Raw genomic sequence first — 13283 nt, forward strand, 5'->3', positions numbered from 1 at the left:
TGGCACACAGCCCGATCTTGGCAGAGGATGGACCCTCTGGACTGAATGCTTATTCAGTGGCTGTCTTAGCAAATCTGAGAGCCCAAAGGCCAGCCGCAAAGCATGGTGTCCCCCCCCCCCCCATTTCTTTCTGTATAAGTCTTTTCTTTTACACTGTTCCTTAGGCTTCCTTAAACTTCTAGTAATGAACTGAGGGGTTGTTGCATTTCAACCTACTTTCCTTCCATCTTTAAACATTGTCATTTCTCTCTAAGAAAAGCAGACCTTATTTTGAATTCAGATTAAATTTACACATAAGCATTAAAAAAAAACCCCTGAAATTTAAGGAAAGGGTAATCAACCCATCAGGATATATTTGTTTTCCTGATGTGTGCATCCTGACCCATTGCAGGCATTCTCCCACAACACAAACATCTTCAACACAACTGAAGCCTTCCTCTTCCAGCCTCACACCAGTAGGGGCTGTTCTTGCAGTAGAATAATAATTATCTGCCATCGATTCTCTGTTTTAAACTTTCCTCTTACATTCAATATGATAAGGAGGTATTTTATCAAGGGAACCAGAATCCCTGGGATCCTTTCTTCTCACTTGTTTGTCTCCTAAGTCCTCACAAGAGCAATTTCAGTCATGAAGAGCATGGCCAGGGTGACAAGCCACTAGATCATCGGCTGCAATCTGCAGTATTTTGCAAAGCTGAGTTTAAGCATTCTCCCAAGGCAGTCTGGAAAAATGCTGTGTGTATGTGGCAAGAAGGTGAACTGGGGAAAGGAAACCTCACCCTGGATTCAGGGCTGTCCACCCCAGCCCCTCCCTCTTTCCAGTCTCTGAGCCTGAAGAAAGGATGAAGCATTCACAATAGCAGTTTCCTTGAGATTGCCCTTCCTCTCGCCCCTGCTGCTCCTGTTCCTCATCCTTCCTTCCCTCTATGCCTTGGCCTCTGCAGCCTTTCACTCTGAGGGGTGCAGGCTGCTCTTTGCTTGATGAAGCCTGACCTCAAAGCCAACCCCTCCACCATGAAGCTTTCCCTGGCCCTCTTTGGGCATCCCTCACACCCCTTACCACAGTGCATTTCATTGTCTGTGAGTCTGTGCCCTCATGGGACAGGAGCACTTCTGTGTTCCCAGCTCTCCTGCACTAGCAGAGAATACGTCATGGAATAGATGCTACACCACTTATCGGCTGTAGGACATAAACACTACAAAACATCTCTAGGAGCTTTAGGTTCCATGTCTGCAAAAAAGATGATAAGAATATTTGCTACATGGGATTCTTGTGAAGGTTAAATGGAAATAATACATGCAACCAGATGTACTCTGAAAGTGTGCAATGAGATTTACAGGGATGCCAATTGCTGTATTGTTTTAAAGAGCTAAAAATTGGAAACAAAGCAAAAATGTCATCAAAAATAAGAAAAAGCTTATGATAAATTTGATTTTTTTAAAGCGAGTTACAAAACATGCAGAGAATGCCATTTTTTGTAAAAAAAAAAAAATCCTGTCAATATGCACTAAATAAAACATCATGAAATGGAAAAAAAAAAACCAGAATCAGCTCAGTGGATTTTGCTTAGGATTTTATTTTGATCCTAAAATGAAATATTATGCAGCTGTTAAAAAGAATGCTATTCCTCCCCAGTATTCATTATGGTTCAAATTTAATTGCATTTCACAAAAGAGAGAACAGAGATTGAGAAGGTAATGCTAGTCTTCAAAATAAGAGGAGAGTAGAAATTTGCATGTTTTCTAAATTTCAAACCCATTATGGGAAATTCTAAGCTCATATGCACTGTATATAAGTTTGTAATATATGAGTCAATCGCTGAATCAAATTCATTCGTGCATTTATCAAGTACTGCAGAGAAGGCATATCAAAACCACTGTAAGGTGGTAAATGGCAATATTCCCTCACATGCATATTTGTGCATGATAATTTGCAAAGTACTCTGCCTCCCCTTAATCTCCTTTGAGCCTTCTAGCTACCCTAAGGGGTAGGAAAAAAAGAATTTTTATCCTGGAGGTTTTCTCATTGGCCACTGACCTGGTCCTCTCTTCAACCTACACACTTGTGACTCTCTGTAGCTTTCATGGGGTCTTTCCCATCAGACATTGAGCTTAGTTAAATTGTGGAAGTAATCCAGATTCCTTTTCTTTGATTGCCAAAGCATAGGCTGCCAGCAAACAGAAATTTCTGTCATTAGCTTTGGTGTCACGGGCCTCATCCTTGGCTCCAGGATGCCTCCAACCCCTGTCCTTGTTTTGCTTTCTCTTCCTTGATAATACCTAATTGATGACATCTTGCTGCATCATCTGTATCCCTCTGAGCCCCCTTAGATGCTTTCAGGGTAGGTAGGTACAACCTCAGCCTGTTACTTATTTACCTATTTATTCCTTCAAGACTAAAAGGGGTTGCTATGACTGAAATGAGAAAATACCCATCTAGAAAGAGCTTTGGAGTTCTGAAATAAGAACAGGGTGAGAGCAGTGGAGATGATGGGGCAATTTCTTCAAAGCCCATCACCACAACTGTGGAGAAACCTCCCATAGAGATTATGTTTCCTAGAGGAAGATTCCAGGCCCAAAACTGTTGGGTACTTTCCTGGCTAAAAATATGTAACTGTGTGGTGAGAAAAAAACAGGATTTTTTACATTTTTTATTTATTTGTCTTCATTTTATTTCTTTATTTTGGCAGAGGGAGGGAGAGAATTATTTATCTACTTATTTATTTACTTTTGGAGGAGGTACTGGGGATTGAACCCAGTGCTAAGCATGCACTCTACCACTTAAGCTATAACCTCTCCCTTAAAAAAAAAAAAAAAAACAGTCTTAATTACAAAATGAACTATAACACAGGTAGGGTCATATCTAATATACTGTCTTAATTGTGCCAGAAGAATGTGACACCAGCTTCTTCCCTGGGTGTACTAGCTTTATAAACAAATAGGTAAACTTTTCCTAGTAGAAAGAGCCTATCAGGGAGTGGCCAAGGTGGTGGAGTAGGACGCTCGTAGCTCACCCTCTCCCATGAAGACACCAAGACTGACATCCAGGGACCCACCCATTCACTCAGAACACTTGCTGAACTTTGGCAGAACATCACCTTCTTCAAAAGACAACATTTGTCACAAATCTGGTAGGAGAAAAAGAAAGAAGAAAAAGGAAATTAGTGCAGGACCAGTCCCACATGGAGGGAGAAGCAAAGAAGGAATAGTGCTTGTATGCTGGGTCGCCCCCTCTCCAACAGAGAGGTCAGGGGGATGAAGGCGGAACCCCTGGGGCTCGGATCTGTACAGAACAGCCCTTGACAGACAGAACTAAGTGAAACGTGCACAAAGGGTCCCTGTGACCCCAAAGGCTAGACATGACCCAGCTGAAGTGGAATGAGACAGGCTACCTGAGCCGGGAGAAGGACTGGGGCTGACTGTACAGAGGCAAACTCAGGTGACTGGAGTGTGCTGTGCACTGTGGCTGGGAGAGTATACAGAACAGAATAGCCTGGGTCCCCCATAAAAAATAAAAAAGAGAAAACAAAAAGCAGCAGTGCTGGTACACACTAGGGGAAGGGTGCAATGCAGCTGGGCCATGGCCTTTGTCTCCACAAACACCCAGCATCTTTGTTGGTGCATTCTCAAGAAAAGAAAGGCATGGCTCCAAAGCAGAGGTGGGGTTGAAACCTGAATCCATACCCAGGGGTTTTGAAATCTCATAGGTGGAACTGAACTTTAATTACAGCCCCAGGCAGAGGGGACAATTCTGTTCCAGTGCCTTTGTGGACTTGCAACTTTAAGACAAATGAGCAAGAAGTGGAGTTCTGGCACACAGTGGGGGTGAGGGCTGGTGAGGCCATTTTTCTGTGAGGCCACCTACTGTGTGCAGATGAGGCCCTGGGAGCAGCACAGACTGGGGTAGTGACCCGAGGGCCTCTGGAATGAACAAGCAAAGTTCTCGAGGAGGCATGAAGGCAGGAGCTGCAATGAACAGAACAAAAAGGAGGCCTGGCTCAATAGCTGGAGCAGGGTATGGCCCCCACAACACCGGCCACACCTCCAACCAAACATGTAACACCAAAACGCACAGAAGGAATACATGGCAACCATCCATACATAAAACAGACTTTAGGACAAAATTATTACGAGTGCAGAGTTGACACAGGAACACATTTTCCCTCTGTTTTTTCTTTTTTGTCGTTTTCTTTTCTTTCCTTTTTACTTTTTTAATTTTTATTTTTTATTCTTTTCACTTTTGAATTTGTTAAATTTTGTTTTCTTCTATTTAAATTTTTAAATTATTTTTATTATTTAAAAAAATTTTTAAATTTGTTTTTATTGTTTTTTCTGTTATTTATTGAATTCTATTTTTAAATCTTTTTTCTTTTTTAAAATTAAAAATTTTTAATTTTTTATTTTAGTTTTTTAATTTTTTATTTATTTTAATTTGTTTTATAATTTTTCCCTTTTTTAAATTTTTTATTTTTTTATTAACTTTAATTTTTATTTTTTGTTGTTTTGTTTTGTTTGTTTTTCTTTCCTGGAACTTCTCTTTAACTTTATTTTTTATTACATCCTTCTAAAATTTCAATGCACTTCTGATACTTTGCACAATGGATTACTACCATATGGCATGTCTATAACTTGTCAATAAATGAATACATATATGTTGGGGATTTGAGCTTTTAGTGTTAACTTAACTAACAAGATAAAACAATTGAAAGTATTCAGAGACTTGGGTCATCTGTACAACACAGACAGCAAAATGGAGCCCCTTTTGGAGAAAAAAAATATTTAGATCATTTCAATGATCTAAGTAATTTACTTCTCCATCTCTTCTTCCGAATTCCCAATTTTTTTAATCTAGTTATTATTAGATAAAGCACTGATATCAATAAAATCTTATAGAGTGAAGTCTAGGCATTGAAGTTATGATGGAAAATACTGGATAAGTCATTTCTTTCATAAACAATATATAAAGATTTATGATTAATGAAAATGCCAGGCTCTGAATATTGGATGTGTCTTTCTTTAAAGGAGGTTATTTTGGAAGAATAGGAGAAGAAGAAAAGCAAAAACCTGTATGTATTAAGACTCCCTGGACTGAATTCATTGATAAACTGTTTTAATTAGGTACCAAAATCACCAGACTGTATCTTATTTCCAAACATTGTCAGGCAGCTCTTCTTTCTTTCTTTTTTTAAATCTTATTTTATTGAGTTTTAGTTTACAATGCCATGTCAATCTCCAGTGTAGAGCACAATTCTTCCATTATACATGAACATACATTTATTCATTGTTGCATTCTTTTTCACCATGAGCTACCACAAGATCTTGTATATATTTCCCTGTGCTATACAGTATAATCTTGTTTATCTATTCTATATATACATGTCAGTATCTACAAATTTCGAACTCCCAGTCTATCCCTTCCCACCCCACTTCCACATGGCAACCAAAAGTTTGTATTCTATGTCTATGAGTCTATTTCTGTTTTGTATTTATGTTCACTTGTCTTTTTCTTTTCTTTTCTTTTTTTTAAGATTCCACACATGAGTGATATCATGTTATTTTTCTTTCTCTTTCTGTCTTACTTCACTTAGAATGACATTCTCCAGGAACATCCAGGTTGCTGCAAATGGCATCATGTTGTCATTTTTATGGCTGAATAATATTCCATTGTATAAATATACCACATCTTCTTTACCCAGTCATCTGTTGATGGACATGCAGGCTGTTTCCATGTCTTGCCTATTGTAAATAGTGCTGCCATGAATATTTTGGTACAGGTGTCTTTTTGAAGTAGGATTCCTTCTGGATATATGCCCAGGAGTGGGATTACTGGGTCATATGATAAGTCTATTCCTAGTCTTTTGAGGAATCTCCATACTGCTTTCCACAATGGCTGCACCAAACTGCATTCCCACCAGCAGTGTACAAGGGTTCCCTTTTTCACTGTTTTTATATGGCTATCAGTTTAAAACAAACAGATACAGTAATGGGTTAATATACTTGAAATGGGGTAACCACAAGTCAAAAGCTTACAATAGAGTCACAAAAACCAAAAAGAAACCAAGAAAAATACATAAGAAAATTATCAAACCACAAAAAGAAAAAGGAAAAGAAAGGAATAAAGAGGAAATACCAAATCAACTGCAAAACTAAGTTCAAAATAGCAATAAACATATATCTTTCAATAATAACCCCAAATGTCAATGGACTAAGTGCTCTAATCAAAAGACACAAAGTGGCAGACTGGACAATATAACAAGAACCTACAATATAATGTCTACAAGAGACCCACTTGAGGGAGAAGGACATACATAGATTGAAAGTGAGAGGATGGAAAAAGATATTTCATGCAAATGGAAATGATAAAAAAGCAGGAGTAGCAATACCGACATCAGACAAAATAGACTTTAAAACAAAGGCCCTAAAGAAAGAAAAAGGACACTGTATAATGATTAAAGGAGCAATAAAAGATGACGATAACATATATGCACCCAATATAGAAACATCTAAATACATGAAGCAAATACAAACAGATGTAAAGGGAGAAACTGATGGGAATGCAATCATAGTAGGAGTCTTTAATCACCCATTAACATCATTGGACAGATCTTCCAGGCAGAAAATTAATAAAGAAATGAAAAAACTAAATGACACAATAGAACGACTGGACTTGGTTGAAATTTTCAGAACATTACATCTTCCCAAAATAGAATATACATTTTTTTCAAGTGCACATGGACCATTTTCTAGGAAAGATCATGTACTTGGTCACAAGAGATACCTCAACAAACTTAAGAGGCTAGAAACTATTTCAAGCATCTTTTATGACCACAATAGCATGAAACTTGAAATCAACCACAGAAAAACAAAGGAGATAAAAAGGACAGCATGGAGATTAAACAACATGCTACTCAAAAACCAATGGGTTGGTAATGAAATCAAAGAAGAAATTAAAAAATACTTTGAGACAAACAACAATGGAAACACCACCACATAGAATCTATGAGATGCAGCAAAAGCAGTTCTAAGAGGGAAGTTCATTGTGTTACAGGCCTTCCTCAAAAAAGAACATTCTCAAGTAAACAACCTAACCTACTACCTAAAAGAATAAGAAAAAGAAGAGGAAAAAAGTCATCAGAAGGAAGGAAATAATAAAGATCAGGGAGGAAATAAATAAAATAGAAATTAAAAATGGTAAAAATCAGTCAAACCAAGAGCTGGTTTCTTGAAAGAATAAATAACATTGACAACCTTCTGGCCAGGCTCACTAAGAAGAAAATAGAGAGAACACAAATAAAAAAAATTAAATCAAATTTAAAAAAAAAGAGAGAGAGGAAAATGGAGAAATTACAACAAATACCACAGAAATACAAAATATCCCAAGAGAATACTATGAACAGCTATATGGAAACAAACTGGAAAACCTAGAAGAAATGGACAAGTTTCTGGAAACATACAGTCCACCGAGACTGAATCAAGAAGAAATTGATCACTTGAACAAAATGATCACTAGAAATGAAATAGAATTAGCAATAAAAAAACCTCCCTGCAAACTAAAGTCCAGGACCAGATGGCTTCACTGTGGAATTCTACTTAGCATACAAAGAAGAACTCATACAGGTCCTTCTCAAACTATTTCAAAAGACTGAAAAGGAAGGAGTACTCCCAAACTCATTATATGAAGCCACCATCACCCTGATACCAAAACCAGACAAAGACACTACCAAAAAAGAAAATTATAGAACAATATCACTGATGAATGTAGATGCAAAAATCCTCAGCAAAATATTAGCAAACAAATTCCAACAGCACATAAAAAAGGTCATACACCATGATCAAGTTGGATTCATCCCAGGAACACAAGGATGGTTCAGCATATGCAAATCAAACAATGTGATACACTACATCCACAAAAGAAGGACAAATACCACACGATCATCTCAATAGATGCAGAAAAAACATTTGATAAAATTCAACACCCATTTATGATAAAAGCTCTTACCAAAGTGGGTATAGAGGGAACATATCTCAATAATAAAAGCTATTTATGACAGACCTACAGCCAGCATAGTACTCAAAAAGGAAAAGCTGAAAATCTTCCCACTAAAATCTGGAACAAGACAAGGCTGCCCACTCTCACTAGTTCTATTCAACATAGTCTTGGATGTCCTAGACACAGCAATCAGGCAAGAAAAAGAAATAATAGGAATCCAAATTGGAAGAGAAGAGGTAAGATTGTCACTATACGCAGACAACATGATACTATATATAGAAAACCCTAAACACTCCACACAAAAACTATTAAAGTTAATAGGAGAGTTCAGCATGGTAGCAGAATACAAGTTAATGTACAAAAATCAGTTGCATGTCTTTACACTAACAATTAATCAACAGAAAAAGAAAGTAAAGAAACAATCTCTTTTAAAATTGCACCTAAAACAATCAAATTCTTAGGAATAAATCTAACCAAGTAGGTGGAAGGCTGATACATGGAGAATTATAAAACATTGATTAAGGTACTTAAAGATGACATTAGGAAATAGAAATATATCCCATGCTCTTGGATTAGAAGAATCAATATTGTTAAAATGGATGTACTACCCAAGGCAATCTACAGATTTAATGTGATCCCTATCAAATTACCCAGGACATTTTTTACATAACTGGAACATATGATCCTGAGATTTATATGGAATCACAGAAGACCCAGAATTGCCAAAGCAATATTGAAGAAAAACAACGAAGCAGGAGGAATAACCCTCCTAGACTTCAACCAATACTACAGAGCTACAGTAATCAAAACAGTATGGTATTGGCAAAAAAACAGACATATGGATCAACAAAACAGAATAGAGAGCCCAGAAATAAATCCACAGACAACAGACCTGGTGGGAATATAGTTTGGTGCAGCCATTATGGAAAACTGTATAGAGATTCCTCAAAAAACTGAAAATAGACTTACCATATGATCCAGCAATTCCACTTCTGGGTATATATCCAGAGGAAACCCTAATGGGATACATACACCCTAGTGTTCATAGCAGCACTATATACAATAGCCAAGACATGAAACCAACTTAAATGTCCATCAACAGATGACTGGATAAAGAAGTTGTGGTATAGTTATACAATGAAATACTACTCTGCCATAAAAAAGAATAAAATAATGCCATTTGCAGCAACATGGATGGACCTAGAGAGCATCATTCTAAGCGAAGTAAGCCAGAAAGAGAAAGAAAAATACCATATGAAATCACTTATATGTGGAATCTTAAAAGAAAAAAAGTGCACTATGAACTCATCTACAAAACAGAAAAAGACTCACAGACATACTAAACAATCTTATGGTTACCTGGGAAAGGGGAAAGGGGGTAAGAGGGAATAAATTTTGGAATTTGAGATTTACAAATTTTAGCCACTATATGTAAAAATAGATTTTTAAAGTTTCATTTGTATAGCACTGGGAACTCTGTTCAATACCGTGTAATAACCTTTAATGGGAAAAATATGAAAATGAATATATTTATGTATATGCATGAGTGGGCCATTATGCTGTACACCAGAGATTGACACGTTGTAATTGACTGTACTTCAATAAAATAAATGAAATAAAATAAATATAGCTATTATCGAAGATAAAAAATAATAAGTAAATTGTAGGTAAATAAAGATACAAATAATGTCTCAAGAGGATTTCTGAGCAACACATAATTTGATGGATATGGGCAGGGATATATATAAATGCTTAAATAATTTTGTGAATATTGATTAGCTAGTATTCTTAAAATGTGGGTGAAATAATATGGGATACAAATAATGGACCCAAATACAGGTTTTATGGTTTGTCAGATAAAGTAAATATGCATTTGTGTTGTTTAAACATGGAAATATTATCCTACTAGTATGATATCCCCACTGGGCCCATTAAGACTTACTGTGTCAATCTTTGTTTCACACATTACAGACAAAATAGGGTATTAAAAAAACAGAGTTTATCAGAAAGGTAAACAGGGCCTCCACCTTCAGGACCTCTTCAACAGAAAACACTCCCTCAATGGTCAGCCATGTTGCCCAAACTGGAAAGTCTCCAAAAGATAGGGGGTATTTTGCTTTAAGCCAATTATTTTAAAATATTGACACATAAAAGTCCTTTATTTAGGAGGCTAACTAAAAATACACATGCATCTACTTCATATATCAGAGATCTGATTAGCCAGTCTTAGGTGGAATTCAGGAATCTGCATTTTAATAAGCTCCCCAAGTGATGCAGGGGACCATCTTCTCAGGAAACTTCCCTGAAGCATTTTGCTCAGGGTCATTGATCAACAATCTTTCTATAAGGAAAGGGCAAAGATATTGTTATGTCCACTGAATCCAGGGCTTTCAAACCTTGTCCTGGGTGCTTGAGACTTCTAGAATCCCCCAAAACCTGTGAGAGTCCCAAGGGGTCCTACCTAAACCTAACTAAACTCTGATTTCCTTTGTAAAATTGATTCCAAAGCCCACTTTTACCTTCAACTTCCAAATTGCTCCGTACTTTTCACCCTCTGTGTATTTTTCCCCAAGTACATTCAAAGGCTTCCCCTCTCACAAATAGCTGCCATTTATAGACAAAACATTTGCTGTGTTGATTGAAATTCTGAAACAGACCCAATATATATATATTAAAAAAGAGAGAGAGAATATGTTTGGAGTCAGCTGCAGTGTGCAGAACCACCCAATGCCAGCCTGAAGCAGGTGGGATCATTGTACTGGATGTGGGGGAAAGAATTTTTTTGCCCTGTGTTTCAGCATCACTTCTTAAAAGCATTGTGGAGTATTGCCCTCCTCCCCACATTCCTGATATCTTCCTCTTAATGTATTTCAGGTTTGGAGGACCAAGCCCTTTTAAATTCCATTTAACTCTGTGACATAGAGCCCAGGTGAAGGCACAAGGAAGGGGCTCTTCTGTGAGTAAAGGGATTCAGATTTAGTGCTCTGAATTTTTGGAAATTCAGGAAATATAGTAAAGTAGCAATTCTACCAGTTCTGCAGTCAGACAGATGTGAATGCAAACCTTGACCCTCTGCCACTCTATTTGCTCATTTGTAGAATGGTGTAATACCACCCATCTCCTTGGCTTGTTGTCGGAATTAAAGGGAAATGAGGTGTGTGAAGAGATGTTATATAGGAAGTCCTCTGAAGGATGAATTACCTAGAATGTATTTTCTAGGTAACAAGGTCTGGCCCAAGACAAATGGTCCATGAAGTATGAGAATCAGATGCCTGTCCCAAAACCATGCTTTTCTGGGGAATCATATATGTCTTGTTCACTGTAGGAATAAAATCATATGTTTGAGGTTTGAGCCTGAGTTAGTGGCATCTGTGGAATTCTGTGAACAAAGCTATGAAGTTTGACCTTGGAGAATCTTGGCCTCTCCTTCAAGAAGCCTCTTACCCCCCAACCTCTCTTTTTCTCATTCTTTGGACAGTCCAATTTCTAGAAATTTCCATCTGCTGTTTGAAAGGCTGAAGCTAAAGGCCTGACCTTGTTCCAGGATATTGCCCTTTGGTAGGGGATTATCACAGTCAGCAGCATTCACTGCTTCATCAGGTGATGACTATTATATCTGCATAGGACCTTGGAGAGGACCAGGTTGAGTGGTCACAAAGTGTGTTCCCTAGGCACATTGCATAATAGAAAGATTCCAGGGTCAAAACAATTAAGGAAAGGGTGTATAACATAGTGCCTCTTAAGGAACTGTAATGCACAGTAACACGTTAAATGCCTTGAGAAGTTAAGAGTAAGGAATCCATCCAGCACTTCCCAGTCTTATTTGACCACAAGGCCTTTATCTTCAGAACACCTACACAGCTTTTGCAACTAGGACTCCATTCTTTAAGCTATATATATATAGCTTATATATATATATAACCATATATATATATATGGTTCTCTCTTCTTATTTTAAACATGGAGAAACCAAGACCCAAAGAGGGAAAAGGGGCATGTCTAAGGTCACAAAATGAGATCCAACAAGGTAACTGAGGCTGTCTGCCTCCAATTTAAGGTGTTCTTTTAAAAGATTCAAAGGAAAGAGACTCCAATGATGAAAATGTAAGCAGATTGGTAATTTTGGGGCCTGTATAGTGTTTGTGTGTGTGTGTGTGTGTGTGTGTGTGTGTACTTAGATAAGACTTGATCTGCATGGATCTGGCAGTGGGGCAAGGAGCTGGCATCCTTCCTACCAAGCTGTACTCTTTGTTCAGGATTTGAAGAAGTACTCATCAGTAGGAGAAACCTGTATGGATACAGTCCACTTATATATCAAATATGGGGAGGGCAGTAGATGGGGGGCAGTAGTAGGGACTTACGAGTCCTAGTCACACTCTCACCTAGACTGACTTAGCAGCTTTGGAAGGTTCCAGAATCTGGAGGCTTCAGGACTAGGTCATTCTGGATAGTTATGTTTTACTGGTTAGTGAAAATCAATTCCTTTAAGACAAAAATTTTTCAAAGTACCAATTAACCATTTTATACAGAAAGCTTTTTTTATATTTTATAGGCCTCCATAGCTCCTTAGATACAAAAGTATATCCAAGCCTATTTTAGAGACATTTTTTAATTTTTGTTTCTTACTCTCTCATGCCTGATGCAATGAGCCCTCAGGCACTGTCAGAGGCTGCCTTTTAGAATATGGAATATGCCTTTTAGAATACAGAATATTTGCTCCACACTGCACAGGCATAGGCAGCTATGGTTTAGATACTGTATTAGAGTTCTCCAGAGAAACAAATGAATTGAATGGATGGATAGATAGATAGATAGATAGATAGATAGATAGATAGATAGATAGATAGATAGATTTTCTTATGTAAACATAGAAAGAGACATTGTTAGGAATTGGCTCATGCAATTATGGAGGCTGAGAAGTCACACAATTCTCAATCAGCAAGCTAGAGACTCAGGAGAGCTGAAGGTATACTTCCAATCAGAGTCTCAAGACCTGAGAAACAGAAGAGTCAAAAGCGTTAAGTTCCGGTCCAAATTCCAGGAGTCCTGAAACCCTCCAAAAAGCCAATGCTCATATCTAAGGGCAGGAAAAAGACATATCCCAGCTCACAGCAGTCGGGCAGGAGGAGTTTCCTCTTATTCTGGCTTTTGGTTCTAACCAGGTCTTCAACTGATGGGATGAAATTCACCCTTTTTTTTTTTTTTTTTTTTAGAGTCTACAGTTTTATTTAAAAAATTCTGTTTCCTCCAAGTCAGTGCTTCTCAGCATGAAAAACACCTGTTATGCCAATAA

Source organism: Camelus dromedarius, chromosome 9 (assembly GCF_036321535.1).
Source record: "Camelus dromedarius isolate mCamDro1 chromosome 9, mCamDro1.pat, whole genome shotgun sequence".
Lineage (NCBI taxonomy): Eukaryota > Metazoa > Chordata > Mammalia > Artiodactyla > Camelidae > Camelus > Camelus dromedarius.